Below are 24617 nucleotides of genomic sequence, written 5' to 3' on the forward strand. Positions count from 1 at the left end.
GCGCTCTGAAATCTCTCCTTCCTTCTCAACTTCTGCTGCCACTTTCCTTTTCATGCACCCTTCGCTGCACACCACCCCCACATCGAACCGCCTACTTTACTTCTAAAAACATCCGCACATCTAATTATTAATCCTAAGGTGTCGCTGCGTCAGCAGCTTCACTCCAAAAAGACAGTACTGAGAACAGTGTCAGCAGAGGCCTACCGAGGACACAGTGCTCCATCAGCAACGATACCTCCTTCAGAGAGAGCGCGATGTCCAGGTCTTTAAGTCAAGTCACATCACCTGAAATGGATTGATAATATATAAAACACTATAAGTGTTAAAAAGTTCTTTAGGAATAAAGCAAAATTTTTTTCTTAGTGATTTTATTTTTTTTAAATATGTCTTTATTGATTTTCAGAGAGAGGATGGGAGAGGGAGAGAGAGATAGAAACATTAATGATGAGAGAATCATTGATCAGCTGCCTCCTGCACGCCCCCTACTGGAGATTGAGCCTGCTACCTGGGCATGTGCCCTGACCAGGAATAGAACCAGTGACCTCATGGTTCATAGGTCGATGCTTAACCACTGAGCCGGATGGGAAAAATAGTTTTTTAAGGAGGAAAACTAGCACTATGCCAGTGGTATGAATATTCACAGCTTTTCTTAGTTTTAAGTTTATATACAATAATGATCTTTTTTAAAAAATTTCTTTATTGATTAAGTTCTTAGTGATTTTAAATAACACGCATTTAGTTACACTGAAACTTTCATGCTCTCTTATGAAGACACTGTTCCCCTGTTCCCCTGGGAGTTATTCTGATGTTTAGAATTGTGATGGTGGGTTTCTAAAAGATCATCCCTCTGGGGTTTGTGGCTTTTGTGAGTGGTGAGTATAAGTCTCATGAAGGGATGATAAAAGTTAACAACCCAAGCTGGATTGAGAGTACATCAGTACTTCTGCTTTGCAAATCAAGGAAGAGCATTCCTCAAAATGGAAGTAGACATTTATTTAGGAGATGAAGTAGAGAATGTGAAAGGTGGTTGGCAGAAGGCCCTGATTTAGGGAAGATGCGTGCTTGGATCATTGACTAAATTTGTACTTTGAGTACTTGCTATACAGGGGTGGGCAAAAGTAGGCTCACAGTTGTGAATACACAAAACACAGAGTTTACTCTTGCATTATTATTTATTAACTAGAGGCCCGGTGCACAAAAATTCGTGCACTGGAGAAGGGGGATCCCTCAGCCCAGCCTGCCCCCCTCACAGTCCAGGAGCCCTCAGGGGATGTCCTACTGACAGCTTAGGCCTGCTGCTGGCCCTCCTCGGCCCTCGCAGCCGCAGCGGCTTTGTCAAGGATGTCAGGAAGATGTCTGGTCTATCAGGTCTAATTAGCATATTACCCTTTTATTAGTATAGATTATTGTATTATTTTTCAGATGAACAACTGTAAACCTACTTTTGCCCCACCCTGTATATGTTTAGACCCTGTATATGTGCCAGGGACTTAAAGTTAAAAAAAATTATTTGAGAGTCTGAACTCTCCAGTAATTCCCAGACACAGTACTAGGTGTACTTATGAATAAATAAGTGCAGCATGGAGTGGGCTCCTTTACTGGTCAGGATCCTTGGGAATTCCCCTGGCGGCCTAAGCACCAGACTCCTCTCTCCGTCCCAACCAGGCACCCCTGTACCTTTCTCTTCCTTCCTGTAGGCTCAAGCAGTTCAGCGTAATTTCAGTTTCTCTTCACAGCTTCACCACCTGCTCGCCACACCTGGGTTCCTTCCTTCTCAGCCAGGCCACCTTGAAAATGAGAGGAGCCTTTCCCACACTACACTTCCTTAGTGTCATTGAAATAAAAACATGGACACATGCATTTTCTACTTTATTCTGCTAAAAACAACTAAGAAACAGAGGGTAGTAAAAATGACCAAGATGGGGCAGATTTCAGATTAAAAAGTCTTCTAAATTTCTGCTGATGGGTTGATCTATTTACTATAAGAAATTTCCATCCCAGGCGTATACCAGATCCTCAGTGTAACTTCATCCCTCCTCCTTTTTCTATTCAAGGAAAACATCTACCAGTGCAAGTGAGGTGAATGAGGGTAACGTTATTATAGAAATTACTTTATAATCAAGATTAGCATAATCGATAGAGAAGCTGCTCTAAATTATTCTTAATAAATCACTTGTCATTGGTACTTTATCATTGCTCGTATATGGTTTGTGACACACTAGTGTATTTGAAGATGGTTTAAAGGCTACTTTTAGATTATTGCTTAGGTTCTCAGGGATCACCTCCAACCTTGAGAGATAATCTTGAATCAGGTCATTATTGAGTAATGTACCCATTTCAAAGTACTGAAAATACCAGCTGTTTTCATAGCTGCTCAGAGAAATATTCCAAGCCCTCATGCTATCTTTTCTAAGGTGGTTCTCATCACTTTTTCCTAGTCTTCCTCTCCAGGATTAGGGCCCTCGGAGTTCAAGTGGTAATCCATGTCTCTGGAATGACTGCATCTGTGTATTTATTCCAACTCAGAGGTGAACTTCCTTGCCTTGCTGCCCAGAAGGTAGCAGCACAGGGAAATATGAGGAAATAACAGAGCTAATGATGAGTAGAAATGAATAAATGATAACCAAACACATGGAGAAAGAGGAAGTAAAGTTTTGTAAAGGGGGAACAAGAAATAAAGGAGCCAATCATGGCACTTTGCCATCCGGGTTGTAGGGCATGAGAGAATGCGAATACATTTCTCTTTATCCATCTGCTTTCCATTGTAAGGAAATGGGTAATGGAGAGACTGTAGATCTGCAGAGTTAATGATCTCCACTTTCAAAAACGTCATTCTTTAGACTTCTCTTCCAATGGCTTCATACTAAAACAAGCCATGTCCCTGTTAACAAATCTATGTGGTTTGTGTTATTATTTTCCCCATATTAGAGATTAGGAAGCACATTAAATAAGTTGGCCAACGTCCCAAACATAGTAATTGTCTAAGCTGTGCAAATTCAGAGTCGGCCAACTTTAAAGGCCACACGCTCCACCATTGTACTATACTACAATATTATTAAAATTAGTGCTATGAAGCCCTGGCCGAGTAGGTTAGAGCATAGACCGTATACACCACAGTTGTGGGTTTGATCCCCAGTCAGTGCACATACAAGAATCAACCAATGAATGCATAAATAAGTGGAACAAATCAATGTTTCTCTCTCTCTCTCTCTCTCCCTCTCTTGCTCTCACTCTTGCTCGCTCTCAAAATGAATCAATAAATAAAAATTTTAAATTAATACTATGAACACTAGGTCAAAATATGAGGAATAGGCAGGATTTTATAGACTGATTTATCCTATCTTGGATTTCATATGGTGTTGCTTAAAAACCAAATGCAAAAGTTTCTAATTCAGTGATGTCATTTTTTAAACAAACAGGGTAAGTCCAAGGACAATTTAGGTTAAAACTTTATAAATCATTGTATAGGCAGTGCAATTGAAAACAAAACTTTTTATCAAAAATATCCAGATGACACATATGTTCAGCAAAAAATATTTCTTTCTCAAAAGAAAAACCAACTACATATCACAAAGTCACGTGCACTTACACATGTGCATACACACATATAACAAGAAAAACCAGGCATGGGTGTGTGTTTAGCCTGTGGACTTTGGACTTAGAAACTATTTATAGAACTAGTGTTTCCAGATTGATGTTTTAATCATAGACTTTCATTTACTTATGAAAGTTGAGCAATTCCTTATTATAGCTTGCAGCTAAGTGTCCTAGTTACAAATTGAAGGCTAAATAAAAGGTAATCTATGTGCAGGAGGCCCATTTGAATCACATTCCTTCTGAAAACTGGTTTCTAATAAACTAATGGTAGGAGATGAATAAACTTGGCAGGAGGATGAATATACATAGCTCTGTCCATTTTGAAAATGAAAATCCACTAATTGTTTTTAAAGCCATGACTTCTGCCTTGATTTTTTTTAGTACCTTGATAAACAATTGCTTTTATTCTAGTAAAAAAAAAAAATGACAAAACAAGCACTAGTCTTATTTTTTTCAATACATTTTTATTGATTTCAGAGAGGAAGGGAGAGGGAGAGAGAGAGAGAACATCAATGATGAGAGAGAATCATTGATCGGTTGCCTCCTGCCCACCTCCCACTGGGGACCAAGCCCACAATCTGGGCATGTGCCCTTGACCAGAATCAAACCCAGGACCCTTCAGTCCCCAGGTCAACGCTTTATCCACTGAGCCAAACCGGCTAGGGCACTAGTCTTATTACTGGACTCTTGTCATCAATCTGGAATGTCTTTACCTCTTTGTCTTGTTCCACAATCTGAACTCTTTGTTCCAGGGGGTGGTACAGTAGAATTCACTGCTTTTAAAAAATGTAGGAGATTCTCATCAGTGATCTGTGAGATGATTTTAGTATGTAGATTTATTTTTTATTTGAATAGTTATGATTTTATTTTAATATAAGTATAAATTTAAAAGTCTACTTAAAAACATTCTTTATGAAAAACATATTACTGGCACATCAAACCTAATTTTACAGATAACATTTCTTAAGACGAGGCTAGCATTTTTAACTAGTGCACCAGTTACAGTCAATTGAATGAAAAATATTAAGAGACGGTTTAGATAAGAAGCACATTAGGCAAAAATCATGAAAGAGGTACACAATGTCACAACCTGTGGAAGTGGCACAGGAAATTGTGTCATTGCCCCAGGCACCTCAGCTTCTCTAGACATGAGAGGGTTAGTCCAAAAATCTCTAAGATCAATTCTAGCTCTAATAGTCAAAAATTTTTTAACAGTTCTGCATTTTATTCCTTCTACCTTAGGCCTGTTTTCTGAATTTTAGGTCTCTTCAGCCTTTTCCTAACTTAGAGAGAACCTTCTTATCTCCCCTTTATCTTCATCACTGCCAAGCATTTATGCATTCATTCATTCACACATGTACTCATGATACAAGCATCCTGTGTTGAACTTATATACCAAGAAAGATGAGCATACAGGAAAGATTACAGAGTTTTGTACCTCTGACTTCTGTGTTAAATGAGTATAAATGTGTATGATTCCCATTGAAGCTAAAGCCCTTGAAAGTCCTGGACTTCTGCCATAATCTTTTCTTTGTACTTCCTGAATGACTAAGAGATCTCCAATGGAAAGTCCCTCCATTGATAAAAACACATTTGAGGTTTATATTACAAATTTAAAACATGTGTGGTACAAATCCTGAATGGGATTATACATAAGAATGGACAAAGGGGTTTCTATATTTCATAGCTAGAAAGGTCTAATTCTTGGGCCATTTTGAATACAAAGGGGCGGAAATTAGCACTGTCATTATTTTTGAGTAGAGAGTAATGCCTCTGTGGGTCAATTAGAAGTTTTAACAGGTCTGAGTCAAATGGGGAATTTTAACACTTACAGGGTTTTTAAAAATCAATTACATTGAGGGGGGAATTAAATTTCAATGGCCTTTATTGTTTTTTAATGTAATTTACTGCCCACAAGTAGTTTAGGTATAACTATTATTATCAATATTTTTTCTTGGGTATTTGTCCTTTAGAAACTGCAAAAATTTTGTAAAGCGACTGAGTGTGGTGAGTAGGAATTGTCACAATCATCTATATAATATTAATAGGGCTGTTTTGTGCTTGCCAGTAATTCATAAGAATTTTCTATCGCAGTAAAAAGGATATAGCTGTGGTTTCCTGCTGGAGTTTCCATACAATAGTGAGAAAAGCATCAGAGGATGCAGTTGGTTGTGGTTGTTTGCTCACACACTGCTGCTCTTTTCTCTTTTGTAAAAAACAGGAAGCTGAAATTTGTTCTTTACTTAGTTCAATTGATGTTTAATGAGGACTTACCTGTGTGCCACTATGGGAGGATGTAGAGATGAAAAGATATATGCTTGATTTTAAAGACCATAAAATCTTTATATTAAGAAGCATTAAAGAGGTGTAAGCACTCATGGCAGTATTTATCTATTTTCAATGCACATACATTATGATAAAAATTTATTAACTGAAGTTGTTTTCAAATTTTTAATGTCCGTGTTTTTCCATGAGTAGATAGAACTTCCTAAGTGTCACGTTCAAACATATTTTGAAAAAACAGCTAGTTAGCTCAGGGGGTTTTGAGCTCTAGTAATTGCACCAAAATTCAAATTAGTTTGTTAGTTTTTCTCTATTTATGAGCCAAACTCCTAATTTCCCAGCCCACTAGTTATGAGAATTGGGCAAAAGAGCATATTCCAAATCCCTTTCTCAAAAACAAGGTTAAATAAAATGACACACTTAGGCTTAATAAATCAGTACTGTTGCATTTGAGACTATCATAATTTTTTCAAAAAGGAAGCCATGCACACACAAAAATATTTATAACCAAGTACATATTCTGAATGCAAAAGACTTACTGTAAGCCACATCAGTTTGGAAAACAGAACCACTGTGATTATTTACTATAAGTTTTAAACCTCTCACAATTGTGGGAGCTCTTAAAGAAGTCTATGGGAAGCAGTTGCTTTTGTATCTGACGTTGGGCCTGAAATCATTGTAGGTTAGCAGAGCTGGCAATTGGGAAGAAATGCTGAATGTGAAATGGAGCTGAGCAGGAACTAACCGGAACCTGCAAGACAAACCAGAGCCTTTGTTGGACTTCTACCTCCTCCAACCCCAGTGACCTGGGAGAACCATAGAAGGAGCTGGCATATTCACTGGAACACTATTCATGCACCGACCAGAAGCTGGAGATGGGGATCTGGTGGGAGGCAAAGGACCATAGCCTGACTGCCATCTGACATCACCAAGGTGAGCTGGGAGATCAGCACACAGCACCTGTTGCACCACACTACCCTCTGAGCCTAGTAATGCGGCTCCTTCCCATGCCTTCCACAGCTCACACAAATTTCCCTGATGGCAAACTCTAATGAAGAACCATCTAAAGAAGGGAATTCTGGGAATGGGCCCCCCCCCCCGCCCGCCCCCGCCCCGAGTTAAATTGACACCTAGCACAAAATTACCGCAGAAACTAGACCAGGGGTGGGCAAACTTTTTGACTCGAGGGCCACAATGGGTTCTTAAACTGGACCGGAGGGCCGGAACAAAAGCATGGATGGAGTGTTTGTGTGAACTGATATAAATTCAAAGTAAACATCATCACATAAAAGGGTACGGTCTTTTATTTTTTTAGTTTTATTCATTTCAAACAGGCCGGATCCACGGGCCGTAGTTTGCCCACGGCTGAACTAGCCAATAGAAAGAGAAATGTCTACGGTCAGAAAGTCCCTTGTTTTAGAATTCTGAAAGATTCCTTTCTGCCACGGGTCTCAGAATCCAGCCTATTGGTTATGTTTAAGACGTTTTCTTCTATAGGTTTAAACAGATTTCCTCCTGTACACAACTTTAAGCTGTTGGTTCACTTCCATTTAAGAACTAAATTTCAGAAGGAATATCTATTTTTGAAAGTTCCAAGATTCATGTCATTTAAGCCACTGAGCTCATCTCTTCAAAATATATATCATCTTGCGATATAAAAATTAATGAGATTAACTCAGCACAGGGATTGGTGGTGTAAGGATGAACATATTTTCTGCCAAAATAGATTCCAAACTCCATTTTTAGATTTCTGTAGGTGCTACTGAAGGTTCATCCAATGTTAGAGAAAACCAAAAGCTCAGTTAGAAAGCAGCTACCTTCCCATGTTTCTTTTGATTATTTATTTTGTTTTGAGACTCTTGCTTATAAGGATGTATGTGGCGGTCCTGTATGAATTGGTGAGCCTCCAGGGGTGGAAGCATCCAGCCAGCTGTTGTAACCAGAAGTCCCGCAGTGACTGGGAAGTTGGCCGACAGAGCTTCTAAAACTCCTTTCATTTATTCTCTGAGTCTTTATCAGTGACTCTCCACCTCTTTTTTTTTTTTTTTTGCCCCAGCTCACTTGATAAATGATGTTTACAGGAGGGTCTCTCTGTAATTCCAACATTTTGTCTCTTACCTACATAGCATATTGAAATGCAGGTGAGTGGCAAAAAACAAACAATTCAATTTTAAAACTGGTCAGAAGAACTGAATAGACATTTTTCCAAAAAAGACATTCAGGTGGCCAGAAGGTACATGAAAATGTGTTCAATTGCACTAGTCATAAGAGAAATGCAAATCAAAACCACAATGAGATATCATTTCACGCCTATTAAAATAGCTATTATAAAAAAAATGAGAGCTAACAAGTGTTGACAAGGATTTGAAGGGTACCCTGGTTGTTGTAAATATAAATTGGTGCATCTACTATGGAAATAATATGGACGTTCTTCAAAAAAAACTTAATAGAACTACTATACTAGATGATTCAATAAGTCTATTTCTGGGCATTAATCAGAAGGACACAAAAATACTAACTCAAAAAGATACCTGCCTTCCCATATTTACTACAGCATGATTTACAATAGCCAAGACATGGAAGCATCCTAAGTACCTATCAATGTATGAATTAATAAATAAAATGTGATCTATATGTTGGAATATTATTCAGCCACAAAAAAAGAAGGAAGTCTTGCCATTTGTGACAACAGGAATAGACCTTGAGGGCATTGTGCAGAGAGAAATAAGTCAGATAAAGAAAGACAACACTGCATGATCTCACTTATATGTGGAATGTAAAAAAAAAAGAAAGAAAGAAGAGAAAGAAAGAGCTCATAGATATAGGGAACCAGATTGGTGATTACCAGAATGTTTGGGGTGCAAAATGGGAGAAGAGGGTTTATATAAACTTCCAAATATAAAATAAGTCCTGGAAGTGTAATGTACAGCATGGTGACTATAGTTAATAATATTCTATTGCATATTTGAAAGTTTCTAAGAAAGTAGATCTTAAAAGTCCTCATGATATAAAAATAATGTGTAACTGTGTGGTTACAAATGTTAATTGGACTTACTGTTGAGATCATTTTGCAGTATATCATAACTATCAAATAAATCTTTATGCTGTATACCTGAAACTAATAAATATTATATGTTAATTATAGCTCAATAAAAAATACAAGTTAGTATTCTAATTTGTAAAATAAATAAGTTATAATCTCTTACTCAAGTACTAATAAGAAAACATATTATCTTTCATATAAGCACAAGAAATCTGGTACTCAAATTTTTCAACATCCAAACCATATTTTTATAATTTACTCCTTGGTAAAGCAAGAATAGCAAAATCTACAACTTAGATAAATAGCCACAAAGGCAAATAAAAATGGAAATATCCCTGAAAATGAGGAAAGTACATAGTTTTATTAAAATTCCTTTGATATACAACAATTGATACAACTAGGCAATGCTCTATTACATTTTGGATGCATTAGTGTCAAGTGCAGAAGCATTTATTCCAGTAGCATGTATTATTTGCCTGTTACAAATTCCTGCACTGGGGTGGGATAGCAATGCATCATATACATACAAAGATGGCAAAGATTTTTTTTCCTTATACACGAATGACTATAATCTAGTGGGAAAGATAATACAAAGATCCAAGTGGGGAAAAAAAACAGGAGGAAGTGTTGAGTGGGCTTAATATGGAAATGGAAATATCATGGTTCTAAAAAGATAAAGTTTCAAAATTCTATCCCACACTGCATATCTAGAATGTCAAAGACCAAAAAAAAAAAATAATAGTTTTAAAAAAACTGGCAATACCAAGTGTTGGCAAGGATGTGAAGCAACTGGAGCTCTCATATGTTCTTAGTGGGGATACAAAATGGAATAGCCATTATAGAAAATATTTTGATAGTTTCTTATAAAGTTAAAAATTCACTTACCATGTATCCTGGCAATTCCACTTCTGTTTGCCTGAATAAAATAGAAACCTATGTATAGCAGCTTTAATCATAAATGCCAAAAACAGGACATACTCCAGATGTTCCTCAAATAGGAAATGAATAAATAATGGCACATTTATGCATGAAATACTACCCAGCTAGAAAAAGGAATATACTATTGATACATACAAAAACACAGATGACTCTCATATACGTTATACTAAATAAAGAAGCCAGGCTAAAACAACTGTGTACTTGTATATTTATAGGACCATCCGGAAAAAGCAAAACTAGAGGTGGAAAGCAGATGACTGGTTAAGAGTGGGAGAGAGTATGACTGCAAAAAAATAGTCAAAGGGAATTTCTTTGGGGAGTGATTGGACTGTTCTGTTATCTTGATTGTGGTTCTACAACTATGCATTTGTCAAAACGCATACAACTGTATACCAAAGAGAGTAAATATAACTGTTCATAAATTTTCTTAATTCTTAAAAAAAAAATCAACCTAGCCTGCATTCATGGTCCAGAATTTAGCATCCTCCTGGTTCTGGGATCAGGAAAGCAGGCCATATGGAGAAGATGCTAATTCTATTCCCTGTTTATTGACACAGAAAAATGTGCAAATTGAACAGATTTGTATTCTGATGGCCAGAGATCTTGGGTTAGTTTTGACCTTGAAACTCTCTTTAAATGGACGGAGGCAAGTATCAGGGGACCCTGGATATAAGCTGAGAGTTCGGTTGCCTAAAATAATGTTATGTTAACCATCTGGTGTGTGTGTGTGAGAGAGAGAAAGAGAGAGTAGTATGTACTCCCTTTGTCCTTCACTTTCTGTGTGTGAATGGGGGTGGGGGAGAGGAACATGCTGCTCTCTCTTGCCCCAATCTCATATTCACAAACTCTGAGAGAAATTGTTTATTTCAATATTATTTATTGAGGTCTTATTATATGAGAGTTACAGTACATAGTACCATGAGGACTAAATATTGTAATATTTAGAGTCTCTACCAAAAATGGAGATTACAACCTAGGGTGAGAGATAAGACATGTGACTCAATAACTATAATTCAATCATGTTCTGATGACATCTACAATAGAGGTTCCTCACTCTGCTGTGGTTGTCGAGAGAAGGAAGTTATCACTTTCTACAGGGAGTATCAGGGAAGGCTTATTTTGCAGAGTGTGGCATTTTCTCCTAAACGTTAAGAATCCAGTAGATCCTAAGCTCTTTGAGAAATGGATCCTTTCTGTCTGTATTCACTGATTTCCCCCAGATCTAGCCCAGTTCCCAACACACTTTTGATATATTAATGTTTTGGAATTAATTAATGAAAGAAAGAAAGCACAGATGGCATTTTCAAAGGCAGAGCAGAGGAATGCAGGCTAATGTTTGAGAAACAACTGAGTGAGGACAGTGCACTTTGGCTGGAGTGGAGTGTTGTGGGAAGCGATGTTCCAAAGCTGTTGAAATCAAACTGTAGGAGGTCTTCAGCGCCAGGTTAAGTAATTTGAACATTTTCATTATAGGAAGGAAGCCACTGAAGGATTTGGAGCTGACAGTGATGTGATCAGATCTGTGTTTTAAAACAATGTCAGTTTGGCAGTGATTATGACACAGTGCCTATCAGGGATTTTATGAGCAGTATTGGAGCAAAGTAGACAGACTGTGCCCAAAGCACTGTGCCAGCTCTGGCATGACTTGGAGAAGGCAGTTGTTGGAATATTGCATATGGAAGACAGGAGTCAGAAACCCTGGCATCAAGTCCTAATTCTGCTTCTAAGTTTCTGAAGCCCCAGTCTTTGTATCGATGAGGTTAATGTGGAAATTATAAGAAACTAGAGGCCCGATGCACAAAATTCATGCATGGTGTGTGTGTGTGGCCGGGGGGGGGGGGGGGGGGGGGGGGCCATCCCTTAGCCTGGCCTGCGCCCTCTTGCAATCCTGGACCCCTCGCTCCTTACTGCCTGCCTGCTCGCTCCTTACCACTTGCCTCGCCGCTCCTTAGTGCTGCCACAGAGGCGGGAGAGGCTCCCGCCATTGCCACTGCGCTAGCCAGCCATGAGCCCAGCTTCTGGCTGAGCGGTGCTTCCACTATGGGAGCGTACTGACCACCAGGGGGCAGCTCCTGCATTGAGCGTCTGCCCCTTGGTGGTCAGTGCACATCATACCAGCCGGTCATTCTGGTCATTCCATCTTAAGGGTCGCTGGGCTTTTATAGATATAGACTAGGGGCCCAGTGCACGAACTTGTGCACCTTGAAAGGAGCTGTGGGCTACGTGGCTGTGGTGGGTACAGGGGCAGGTCTCAGCCCATCCTCTGTGCCCCTGCCTGGCCCCTCCCGCTGCGGCCCCTGATCCCCTCTGCCGGCAGCCCCGCTCCCACCACTGCCACTCCCACATGCTGATGGCGCCACCCCAATCGCACCCACTGATGGTGCGGAGTGATTGGGGCAGGCGCCAACACCAGGTGTGAATGGGGCCAGCGCCATCAGTGGGTGCAAGCAGCTGCTGCTGCCCTGATCGCCCCTCAGGAGCAGGGGGAGGTGGAGAAGCCCTCAGGGGCAATCAGGGCCAGTAGCTGCCACTCGCACCCGCTGACAGCGCTGAGCAATCAAGACGGTGCTGGGTACCAGCAGTGGGTGCAAGCAGCAGCTCTGGCACTGGCTGTTGGTGCAAGTAGGGCCATCGCCAGCTGTGGGTGTGAGAGGTTGCTGCCGGCCCTGATCACCCCTCAGAAGCAGGGGGAGGTGGAGAAGCCCTGAGGGGTGATCAGGGCTGGCACTGGGCACTGGCAGTGGGTGCAAGTGGTGGGTGGGACCGTGGTTTACAGGAGCAAAGAATTTTTAGTAACCACCAGAGGCTCGTTCCAATGACAGCAACCGGTGCCCCGCCTTGGTCTGCCACCCCTACTCACATGCTCCACCGTCCTGGCGTGGCCAACACCCACCATGTTCCGCACTCTGCTGCCTGCTGCCAAAGCCTGCCATGTTCTGCACACACACACCCTGGTGGTCAGCGCATGTCATAGCGACCGGTTGTTTGGTTGTTCCGCCGTTCACATATTAGGGTTTTATATATAGAGATAGTATTTGCAGGAGTGTTTTATGTTTTAAAGAGCTACATAAATGTAAGAGGTATTGTCATTTGAGTCCCAGTTATTGGAAAGGAAGTTGAAAATATTTCTGGCAGAGATGTGACAGGAATTGGTGACTGCATGATTATAGGGGCAAGAGAGACAAAGCTGTCAAACCAACCCCAGGATTTTAAGTCAGACCCGACTGGCAGAGCGCTGGTGCCATGAACAGAAGTGGGGATGTCAGGAGGGAAAGTGCGTTTTGGCAGAATGATGTTGAATCCTGGGCTGGACTCTGAGTTTGGGATCCTGGCATGGTACCCAGGTCAGATATCAGGCCTGCAGTTACAACATGGAGCAGGACGGGAATGTGAGGACAAGGTGATGCCTGGAATTACAGCGCCATTAGACAACATGTGAAAGAGATCTCCAAGGACAGGAAAGGAGAGAACCCAAGAGGAGAATTCCTGGTAAAACCCATATGTAGGGTCAGAAAAGAAATAAATTTGATCTAAGGCTACAGAGGGACCATCCAAAAGCAGAAGGAAAAATCAACAGCAGAGGAGAGGGGATCAATGGTGAAAACAGTGCCAGGCATTCAAGGTGGATAAGGAATAAAATTCAGTTTCCTCATTTTAAAATTGAGATCATTACAGTGTACCTCCCTGCTGGCTTGTTATGGAGAGTAAATAAGAGACAGCACTTAGTACAATATTTTACACATAGCAGGTTAAAAATAGGAGCTATTTCCCAGCAGGTGTGGCTTAGTGGTTGAGGGTCGACCTATGAACCAGGAGGTCTCCGTTCAATTCCCCATCAGAGCACATGCCCAGGGTTGCAGGCTCAATTCCCGGTAGGGTGCGTGCAGGAGGCAGCCGATCAATGATTCTCTCTCATCATTGATGTTACTATCTCTCTGTACCTCTCCCTTCCTCTCTGAAATCAATAAAAATAATTTTTTTTAAAAAATAGGAGCTATTATTAATATTGTTGAAAATTAATTCTCATTTTAAATTGTAACCCAGACCTTGTAAGTTTTGTATGCGTGTGATGTTGCCTTTTTAAAAGATAAATCATGGGCTAAATTTGCAGCATAATAACATCTCCTGACCTTTAAAGGGTAAAATGTATTTCCACCCCAGTTTTAGAAGATCTCCATACGGTTCTGACAGGAGCTTATTATTTTTTGGTAACTCTCATGAGGCTTCCCTGTGTGGAAAAACAAATTTTTCCCATCTAGGCCAAAGCTGAATCATAGCAGGTACCCGGGATAAGAACTTGCTCATCTGCTTCCCTCTGCTCTCGTGTGGCATGTATCAGTCACATGGAATTAATGCTAAATTTCAGTCCTGAAGGTGGCAGTGAAAGCTTAGTGGACCCAGAAAATCATTAGTTAAGGGAAAAGGAACTTAAAAGAATATGGGTTTGTATGCACCCTTTTTCATTATATATGACTAAGTGACCAAGACTTCATAGAACAATCACTAAATCTACTTGTGTCACCTTGGTTATTTTTTAAATTTTTATCTGAGAGGCTGAGCATCTCTGCTTGGATTCATGTAACAGCCAGTTTGCTTTTCAAAGAGGAAAAGAAAAAACAACCTCCCTTCCAGGATCACATCTTGTGTTTCATCTCAAATTGGCCACCTTGAAAATGCTTGCAATTAGGGAAACAGTGGAAAGGCAGAAAAGGCTGCGGGTATCTGCAGTTACTCTGGGGGAAACTATCCAAAGCAAGGGGCCGGTTTCATGATCTTGTGGCTCTAAAATTTGATGACACATTATTCCATGTGTTTAAATGATTAATCAAAACGTGTGGGCCCTAGCTGGTTTGGCTCAATGGATAGAGAGTTGGCCTGCAGACCAAATGGTCCCAGGTTTGATTCCGGTCAAGGACATGTACCTTGGTTGCAGGCTCTTCCCGGGTTTGGGCCCTGGTCAGGGCTCGTGCAGGAGTCACCCAATCAATGTGTTTCTCTCACGTTGAAGTGTCTCTGTGTCTTTCCCTCTCTCGTCCTCTCTCTAAAAATCAATGGAAAAAAATATCCTTGGGTGAGCATTAACAAAACAAACAAACAAACAAAAATGTGTGGGAACTTGCAAAGAAATTGATAAACTCTTTTGTCATCATGTGATATAAGCTTGCCAAGTCAACACTGAAACCAGAACAGATTTTCTTCTATATTTGTAGCAATCAGTAAAAATCAAAATTATCATGGGGGCTAATCAAAATTAGCCAGGAAATCTCTTAACTTTAGAATTTAGTATAGTTTTCTTAATATTAAAAAATGCTTCTAAACATACATTTGTACTCTTTCATTCCATGTTTCAGTTAATAAAGTCATTTATTTGTCACTCATTTCAAGGTATAGAACTTTGAAATAATTTCTGCAATGAAATTCAATTTCTGAACCTGGCATTGAAGTCTGTTCATAAGAGACTTGGGCCTAGAACAGTGATGGCAAACCTTTTGAGCTCGGCATGTCAGCGTTTTGAAAAACCCTAACTTAACTCTGGTGCAGTGTCACATATAGAAATTTTTTGATATTTGCAACCATAATAAAACAAAGATGTATATTTTTGATATTTATTTTATATATTTAAATGCCATTTAACAAAGAAAAATCAACCAAAAAAATGAGTTCGCGTGTCACCTCTGTCACGCGTGTCATAGGTTCGCCATCACTGGCCTAGAACTATGTTTCCCAATGACTGTCACACCCCAAGCCCCATTCACACCCCACTCCCGGCTCTCTCCCTTTCAATAACCTCCTGTTGTTGAACCTTTAATTGGGCTCTCCCCTCTGCCCCAAAGGCTCAGCTTTTATTATTATTATTATTATTATTGTTGTTTAAAGTATTAGAAATAGTAGTATATATGTCTCCTTTTTTCCCCATTGACCTCCTCCTGGCCTCCCCTACCCCCCGGCACAGGCCCTCAAACCCATCCCCCGTGTCTTGTGTTCATTGGTTGTGCTTATAGGCATGCATACAAGTCTTTCAGTTGATCTCTTACCCCACCCTTCCTCAACCCTCCCCTGCCTCCCCACTGTAGTTTGACAGTCTGTTCAATGCTTCTTTGCCTCTGTATCTATTTTTGTTAATCAGTTTATACTGTTCTTAATATTCTATAAATGAAATCATGTGGTATTTATCTTTCACTGACTGGCTTATTTCGCTTAGCATAATGCTCTCCAGTATGGTACATCTACACAATGGAATACTATGCTGCTGTAAAAAAGAAGGAATTCTTACCATTTGCAAAGGCTCAGCTTTTAAAACCCAACTCAAATCTTTACCCTGCACTAGAAAATAGCACCCAGCCTAATTTGGTCACTTTAGATGTATTAACCACAGCAAACTAACCTTTAATAAACTATAGTCCTAAAATTTCAATAGCTGAAGGAAATAGAATGATACTTTTATATTTTTAAAAACCTTTACCTCTGAAAAGCCATTTAAAGTCCCTCTAGTGTTCACTGCATATTTGCCCTCTTGTACTCCCAGAGTACTTTCCTCTATGTGTCTAGTATGAGAATTGTTTTTAGGGGTGTATCTTTCCTAATGTTCAATTTTAGCCCAGCTAGTGTGGCTCAGTGGTTGAGCCTTGACCTATGAACCAGGAGTCACCGTTTGATTCCTGATCAGGGCACATGCCCGGGTTTTGGGCTCCATCCCCAGTAGGGGGCATGCAGGAGGCATCTAATCAATGATTCTCTCTCACCGTTGATGTTTCTATCTCTCTCTCCCTCTCCCATCCTCTCTGAAATCAATAAAAATATATATTTTTTAAATTTTTCTAAATGTTCAATTTTGGAGTATATCAACCAGCTTTTATTTATCTTCATATTGTATAGCGCCCCCCCCCCAAAAAAAAAACTTAGCACAGTGCCCAATACATAGGAATTCTCAATAAATGTTTACTGCATTTAGTTCAATTGCCATTGAGTTCAGTACTGAATTCTTTATGAAACTGAGACTAGAGAAAAAAAATTTTTAAATTTATTTTGTATTTTTATGGTTCTACCTTCCAAATCTTTGTGAGATTAACAGTTGGGGTTTTGTGTGTGTGTGTGTGTCTGTATTGTATCTAAGGTACTTATTGTATTTAACATAAGAGAAAGCACTTATTTTCCGTCTCAGTACTTGGTGATTTTTCTTCTTTGATATTTTTTTTCCTAATCATTCCAAAAGTCGAGAAGTTCCTGAAACAAATAACAAGGAATAAAAGAAAAATGGGAAATTGAGGTTTAAAAGGAGATGCACAGACGAAATGGAAATATATTGAAAATGGAGTCTCATTTTTAAAACATGAAGAATAAAGACAAAAGAACTATAGCTTTTTGAATATGGGGTGTATACTCAGATAAAAAGAAAGTACATCTGATGTGATAATGACAGAATATAGGAAAGCACCCATAAGAGGTGAATTTGGCTGAAAGGAAAATATCAAAGCTGTTCTGATGCAAGCCCCAGACAGAGAATAAGAAAATCAAAAAGCTGAGTACAGATTTGGTGGGTCATCATTGCACAGTGGCTATAATGAGCATCACTCACCTGATACTATCATCTGCACAGCTTTAACAAGATGATCAGCAAAAACCATAGTTTCATTGAAGCAAGGTGAGCTTTTGAAATGAACATTTTCATATTTTGTAAATCAGTGCTCCTTCTGACGTCTTCCTTTCACAGCTCTTGTTAAAACATTCAGAGAATGTAACTACTCAAGCATCTTGCCCTCTTTAATTTTTATGTAAAGACTAGTGGCCCAGTGCACGAAATTTGTGCATGGGGGAGGGGGTGTTCCTCAGCCCGGCCTGCACCCTCTCCAATCTGGGACCCCTCGAAGGATGTCCTACTGCCAGTTTACAGGGATCAGACCTAAACCGGCAGTCAGACATCCCTCTCACAATCCGGGACTGCTGGCTCCTAACCACTCACCTGCCTGCCTGATTGCCCCTAACTACTCTGCCTGCCGGCCTGCTCGCCCCCAACTGCCCCCCCCCTCCCGCCAGCCTGATCACCCCCAACGGCCCCCCGTGCCAGTGTGCTCGCCCCCAACTGCCTCCCCTTCCAGCCTGCTCACCCCCAACTTCCCCCCCTGCTGGCCTGCTCGCCCCCACCTTCCCTCCCCACTGGCCTGCTCACCCCTAACTGCCCCCCCCCTGCTGTCCTGATCACCTCCAACTGACCCCCACTGACGGCCTGCTTGCCCCCAACTGGCCCTCCTGCTGGTCTGCTTACCTCCAATGGCCCCACCCCCCACCAGCCTGATCACCCACAACTGCCCTCCCCTCTTGGCCTCTAACCGCCTCTACCTTGGCCCCGCCACCATGGCTTTGTCTAGAAGAACATCCAGAAGGTCTCCTGGAAGGTCTCCCAGTCTAATTAGCATATTACCCTTTTATTAGTATAGAGGCCTGGTGCATGGGTGGGGGCCAGCTGGTTTGCCCTGAAGGGTGTCCGGATCAGGGTGGGGGTTCCCTTGGGATGTGGGGCTGCCTGGGCAAGGGGCCTGTGGTGGTTTGCAGGCCGGCCACGCCCCCATGGGGTAAGGGTCCCCGCTGGGGGGCGTGGCCAGCCTGGGTGAGGGGCTGAGGGCTGTTTTCAAGCTGGCCACACCCCCTTCAGGGTGGGTGTCCCCGCTGAGGTGCCTGGCCAGCCTGGGTGAGGGGCTGATGGCTATTTGCAGGCTGGCCACGGCTTCTGGTGACCCAAGCTCCCAGCTCCTTTTTATTTTCAGCGCCTCCTTGAGCAGAGGGAAGCAGGTATCTGGGATTTATTTATCTTCTATAATTGAAACTTTGTAGCCTTGAGTGGAGCCCATGGTGGCCAGGGCGGGTGGGATAGAGCTGAGGCTATAAGCAGCTGATGAAGTCAAGCTAGAAAGTGATTAATCTAAGTGAAAAACTCATGCATCCCTTCTTTCTCCACGGAAGATAAATGAAGCAGTTGGAGCAGCAGATTGTAGATTTAGGCAAAGACTGGGCATTCTAACAAGCTCTTTGTCCATGGCGATTTCCTCCTAAACACCAGTTCCTCCACCATTCTTCTTGGATAGACAGATTTACTTTCTTTTTTAAATTTATTTTTATTATTTATTTATTTATTGTGTTTTAATTATAGTTGACATTCAATATTATATTAGTTTTGGGTGTACAGCATAGTGTTTAGATGTTTATGTAACTTATGAAGCAATTCCCCCTGTAACTCTATTACCCATCTGACACCATACATAATTATTACAAGATTATTGACTGTATTCCCTATGCTGTCCTTTACATCTCCTGACTATTCTGTAACTACCAATTTATAATTAATCCCTTCATCTTTTTCACCTAATGCCCCCACCCCGTCCCCTCTGGCAACCATCAGTTTGTTCTCTGAATCTGAGTTTGTTTCTGTTTTTAGATTCCACATATATGTGAAATCATATGGCATTTGTCTTTCTCTGACTTGTTTCACTTAGCATAATTACACTGACTTACTTTATATACCTTTTCCCCATCAGTGTCCATTTCAGTTTATGTACAGGTGGGTCATCAGTAATTTCTTTTAGGAATAATTATAGAAAAAGGACATAGTAAGAAACATAAGTAAGGACATTTGTGAAAATAAAAAGTGATGGATAACAGTAGAGAATTTAGATTTTTTTGCAGTGCAGCCTGAGATTTCCAACACATTTTCAGAATTAAAATGTCAAGTTATGGACCAGGATCGAGTTTATTCTGTGATTATGGAGTGGGTGGGTGAGGAAAAGACACTAGGGAATGGGCAGTGTACTTGAGTAGAAAATACACCTGGTGGTGAGTTTGTATTAGTAAGAAAGCCCAAGTAATTCTACTACCACTATCACTAATAGTACTGCTGTTGCTAACTCTATGTGCCAAGCTATCTTCCAAGAATTCACTGCAACCAAATGAGGTTGATGCTATGTTCATCCCTGTGTTACAAGTCCCAGGCAATAAGGAAGGAAGGAATTTACCTGAGGCCACACAGCTCTAAGTGACAAGCTGGGTTTGAGTCCAAAACTGATCCCAGAAGCACACTCTTACTACCACGCTTACACAGCCTCTCCTGCAAACAAGTGTTTCCAGAAGGTGAGGGACGTGGTCATTCTGAATGGCTAGTGTGTACTCGAATGTGTTGTTTTCATCCTTCTTCCTCTGCTCATTCTGTTTCCCTTGTCTTGACGGTCTCATTCCACATGGCTAACTCTTCATCCTTCAGGCCTCAGCCCAGGAGTCATCCTGCTCTGCACAGCTTTCCAGAACCCTCCTCAAGGGGTGGGGTCCCCCTCATCGCAGCTTTGCTTCACTTCCACTTGGAGGCCCTGGCTGACCCCTCTCTTGGATGTATCAACAGTGCACTCTCATGAAGCCTGCGCCTCATTGTCCCAAGGGGCTCACCACCTTGTCTTCTAATCATTCTTTTATGACTCTGCCTCACCCCCAACTTCCTGACGGTGAGGACTAGTATATTCACCATGATATTCTTAGTGTCTCAGACATAGCAACTACTCAAATGTTTGATGAATGAATTAATGAGTGAATATACATGTTAAAATGTCATGTATATAAGTATGTTATTTCCACTTTTCAGGCCTGATGCTTTACGATCTTTCCTTCCCCCTTACTCCTCATTAAGCTTGGAGCTGTTCCTGAAGCCCACCTTGTGTGTACCAATATCTGTGAGATTACTTACACACTGTTCCTGATGCTTTTTCCTTCCCAGTATTGTACCAGATCTCTACTGGTCCCCAGGAAGGCTTCCCAGGTTGCACAAGTTGGAATGAGTCTTTCTCCTGTGTTACTTCTGAAATCTCTGGTACTGAAACTGTCTTTCTCCCCCAAAGATGCCAGATGCTGAAGGCAAGGATTGAGTCATGCTCATTTGTGTGGCTCTCTAGAAACTACCATAGGCCTGGCTCTAGTATATGTTTAACAATTTGGGATAGCCAAAAAATAATATGTTTCATGTTTAGAACTTCAGGTCCTTTATTTAGTTGCATAAGAGTTGAGTGACTAAAAAAGATAATTACTGTGATGGCCCTGCTTTAATCTCATCTCATAGCCTTCATTTAAGCACAAGGTTTTATGATCAAAACACAGAAGTCCTTAGCTAGTCTGAACATATGTAGATGATGTTCTTATCACTATTAGAAAAAAATATCCCCCGTTACCATCGAGGGTAACATAGTTGCATGTGTGGCAAATAATCAGATTAATGAATTCTTAAAAGTAAACAAGTCCAGCTTGTTATATCTTTACTAGGTGAATTTCCAAAGATTTGGGAGGACTGTAACATAAACTCTGAGACTGATTCATGATTTCCATGATAACAACATGGAAGTAGCCCACTAAGCCACTTCAGGCCATGAGGACATCATTTCTAGTGAGTAAAGTGCTGTTACTTCTGACAAGTGACTTCTCAGGCTAATCTTCTACACACTTAGGATTGATCCTTTTTTAATGAGCTCTTGTAAACCTGTGGGTGTATAAAGGATGCAGACCACTAAAGCAAGGGAGAAATCACAGCTGCTCAATGGTCAGGTTAACAAGACATGATGTAAACTTTCCCGACTTCCAGTTATTTTACATGGTATATTTTATTACTTAGAGATTCATATGATATTTACTTCTGTTGTAAACTGCTAGTCAAAGCAGTAAAAAAAATGCAAAGCAAACAGTTCATGATTCGAAATAACATGAACACAATTCTCTTCATTGCTAGTGAATAAAATGAACTTCAGTAATGGAAACATCTTTTATGTTAAAGTAATTTTGTTGGCAATGCCTTGAGCATTATTGGTCTAATGTGAGATCTTACTTCCCCATTAACTTATAGCCACTCTACTTGATGATTTGCAGTACTCCATTTGAAGGAGATAAAAATCACACTCCTTTTGAGGCATGTTAACATTCACCAAATGTTAACTGCACATCTTTTTTTTTTCTTGCCATTTTTGTGCAGGATACTGGGATTGCCAGGTAGGCACTCATTCTACTCTCTTGAAGCTTAGCATCTAACAAAGGGAAAAAAACAACAATGATGACAGCATTGCAATGCATGATAATAGAGATAGGCATAGTCAGAGTGGAAGAGGCATCTGAATTAGGGGTTAGGAAAGGCAAGGCATAAGGAGTGGAAAAGCATAAGGAAGGTTCCCCAGAGGAGATGCTGAGCTGAATTGAGGTTAGCAAGGGAATAAAGAGAGGAAGGGTGCATTAGTTTCCTAGATCTGCCATAATAAAATACACTAACTGGGTGGCCTACCACAGCAACAATTTATTTTCTCATTGTTCTGTAGGCTGGAAGTTTAAGATCAAGGTGTTGGCAGGGTTGGTTTCTTCCAGTGGCTCTGAGGGAGAATCTGGTCCATGTCCTTCTCCTAGCTTTGGGTGGCTGCCAGTAACCCTTGGTGTTCCTTGGTTTGTAGATACATCACTCCAGTCTCTGCTTCTGTCTTCACAGGACCTTTTCCCCTATGTCGGTGTCTATGCCTAAATTTTTCTCTTCTTATACCAGTCATATTGAATGTAGGGCCCACCCTAACCCAATCTGCACTTGATTATATCTAGAAAGACCCTATTTGCAGTTAAGCTCACAGATTCACAGGTTCTGGATGGGCCTGAATTTTAGGGAACAGTATATAACCCAGTACAGAGGGCATTCAAGGAATAGGACACATCCTGGAGGAAGGTGGAGAGGTTTTGATCAACCATAGGTCCGTCCCAGTGGTTGGATTGAAAGGCAATGAGGATCCAAAAATGTTAGGAGGGTTAAGAGGTAACAGGAGCCTCATCACAAAGAGCTTGTGTGCCAAGCTCAGGAATGTGAGCTTCCTCAGGAGATCTGTGGGTGTTACTGAAGGATTTTGATTCTGAGAGTTCCATGATCATATTTGCATTTTAGAAAACCCTCCAATAGCAGTGTGGAGAATTGAAGAAGGTACAGATTGGAGGCAGAGAGATTATATAAGAAGCTGTTGAAATAATTATGGCAAGAAATGGTAAGTACCCATATTATATCAGCAATAGGAAGACTAGAGAGAAGGTGGTAGATGGAGATATTAAAAAGGAAAGATGTAGCCCTAGCCAGGTTGGCTCAGTGGATAGAGCCTTGGCCTGAGGACCAAAGGGTCCTGGGTTTGATTCTGATCAAAGGCATGTACCTTGGTTGCAGGTTCCTCCCTGGCCTGGATCCTGGTCAGGGCGCGTACAGGAGGCAACTAATCGATGTGTTTCTCTCACATCAATATTTCTCTCTGCCTTTCCCTCTCTCTTCCACTCTTGCTAAAAGATCAATGGGAAAATATCCTCAGGTGAGGATTAACAAAAATAAAAAGATAAAAAATTAAAAAGAAAGATATATAAGACTTGGTAGTTAGTTAGATATTAGGAATTAGAAGAGAAAGAAAAGAGTGGCTTTGAAGTTTCTGGCTTATGTGAGGATATGGAGGTGACATGCACTGAGATTACTAAGAAAGAACATGTTTAGAGGTAAAGTGGATGAGTTTTTGGACATATTTAATTTGAGGTATCACTAACACATAAGCAGAGAGCTGCTATTTTGAAGATTGATAGACAGTTCTAGCTGGAGATGGATTTCAAATTGATGACATATAAGTAATTGTATTCCCCAGGATGAGTATAAAGTGAGAGAAGCAAGTCTGGGAAATGCCAACGTTTAGGAAATGAACTGAGGAAAAAGAACCAAAATATGGCAATAAGGAGGAGACTTGAGAAAAGAGGAAAACCAAGTGAGAGCACATCAGAGATAAGATAACTTCCACAAAGACAGTGCTCAGAATGTCAAATGCTGGAGAAAAGTAAGCAAATATGAGAAGAGGAAAGTGTTTATAATCATGTATCACTTAACAATGGTGATATGGTCTGAGAAATAGGATGATTTTATTGTTATAGAACATTGCAGAGTACTTACATAAGCTTCTGGTATAGCTTACTACACACCTAGGCTACAAAATGCTATAGAATACTACTGTATGAAGAGTGTAGGTAATTGTAACACAATGGTAAGTATTTGTTTACCTAAGCATATCTAATCATAGAAAAGGTACCGTAACAATACAGTATAAAAGACAGGGCACTTGCTATGAATAGAGCTTGTAGGACTGGAAGTTGCTCTGGATGAGTCAGTGAGTGAGTGGTGAGTGAATGCGAAGACCTAGGACATGACGTGCACTACTGTAGACTTTATAAACACTGTACTCTTAGGCTACACCAAATTTATAAAAAATATTTTTCTTTAATAATAAATTAAACTTAGCTTACTATAATTTTTTACTTTATAACCTTTTTAATTTTTTAACTCTTTTAATGACATTTAGCTTAACACTCACTTAGCTGTACAAAAATATTTTCTTTTTGACATCCTTATTCTATAACCATATATTACTTTTTTAATATTTTATTGATTTTTTACAGAGAAGAAGGGAGAGGGATAGAGAGCCAGAAACATCGATGAGAGACATCGATCAGCTGCCTCCTGCACGCCCCTCACTGGGGATGTGCCCACAACCAAGGTACATGCCCTTGACCGGAATCGAACCTGGGACCCTTCAGTCCGCAGTCCGACGCTCTATCCACTGAGCCAAACCGGTTCAGCTATATATATTACTTTTTAAACATTTTTGTTAAAAACTAAGACACAGACACACACATTAGCCTAGGCCTACACAGGGTCAGAATGATCAATACCACTGCCTTCCACCTC

The 24617-nt window shown here is 40.6% G+C and overlaps 1 protein-coding gene across 1 annotated transcript in view; it reads left to right on the forward strand.

Moving 5' to 3' along the window:
• The window catches only part of GPRIN3 (GPRIN family member 3), a 79357-nt gene that overhangs the window by 10510 nt on the left and 44230 nt on the right, over positions 1–24617 (forward strand). The window contains exon 2 of the mRNA XM_070392746.1: positions 6563–6813. The gene's annotated coding sequence lies outside the window, so the exon portion shown is untranslated. The remainder of the gene's footprint in view (positions 1–6562; positions 6814–24617) is intronic.

Source organism: Myotis yumanensis, unplaced genomic scaffold, assembly GCF_028538775.1.
Source record: "Myotis yumanensis isolate MYYU_CA2020_CCGP unplaced genomic scaffold, mMyoYum1.0.hap1 SCAF_1, whole genome shotgun sequence".
NCBI classification, from domain to species: Eukaryota; Metazoa; Chordata; class Mammalia; order Chiroptera; family Vespertilionidae; genus Myotis; species Myotis yumanensis.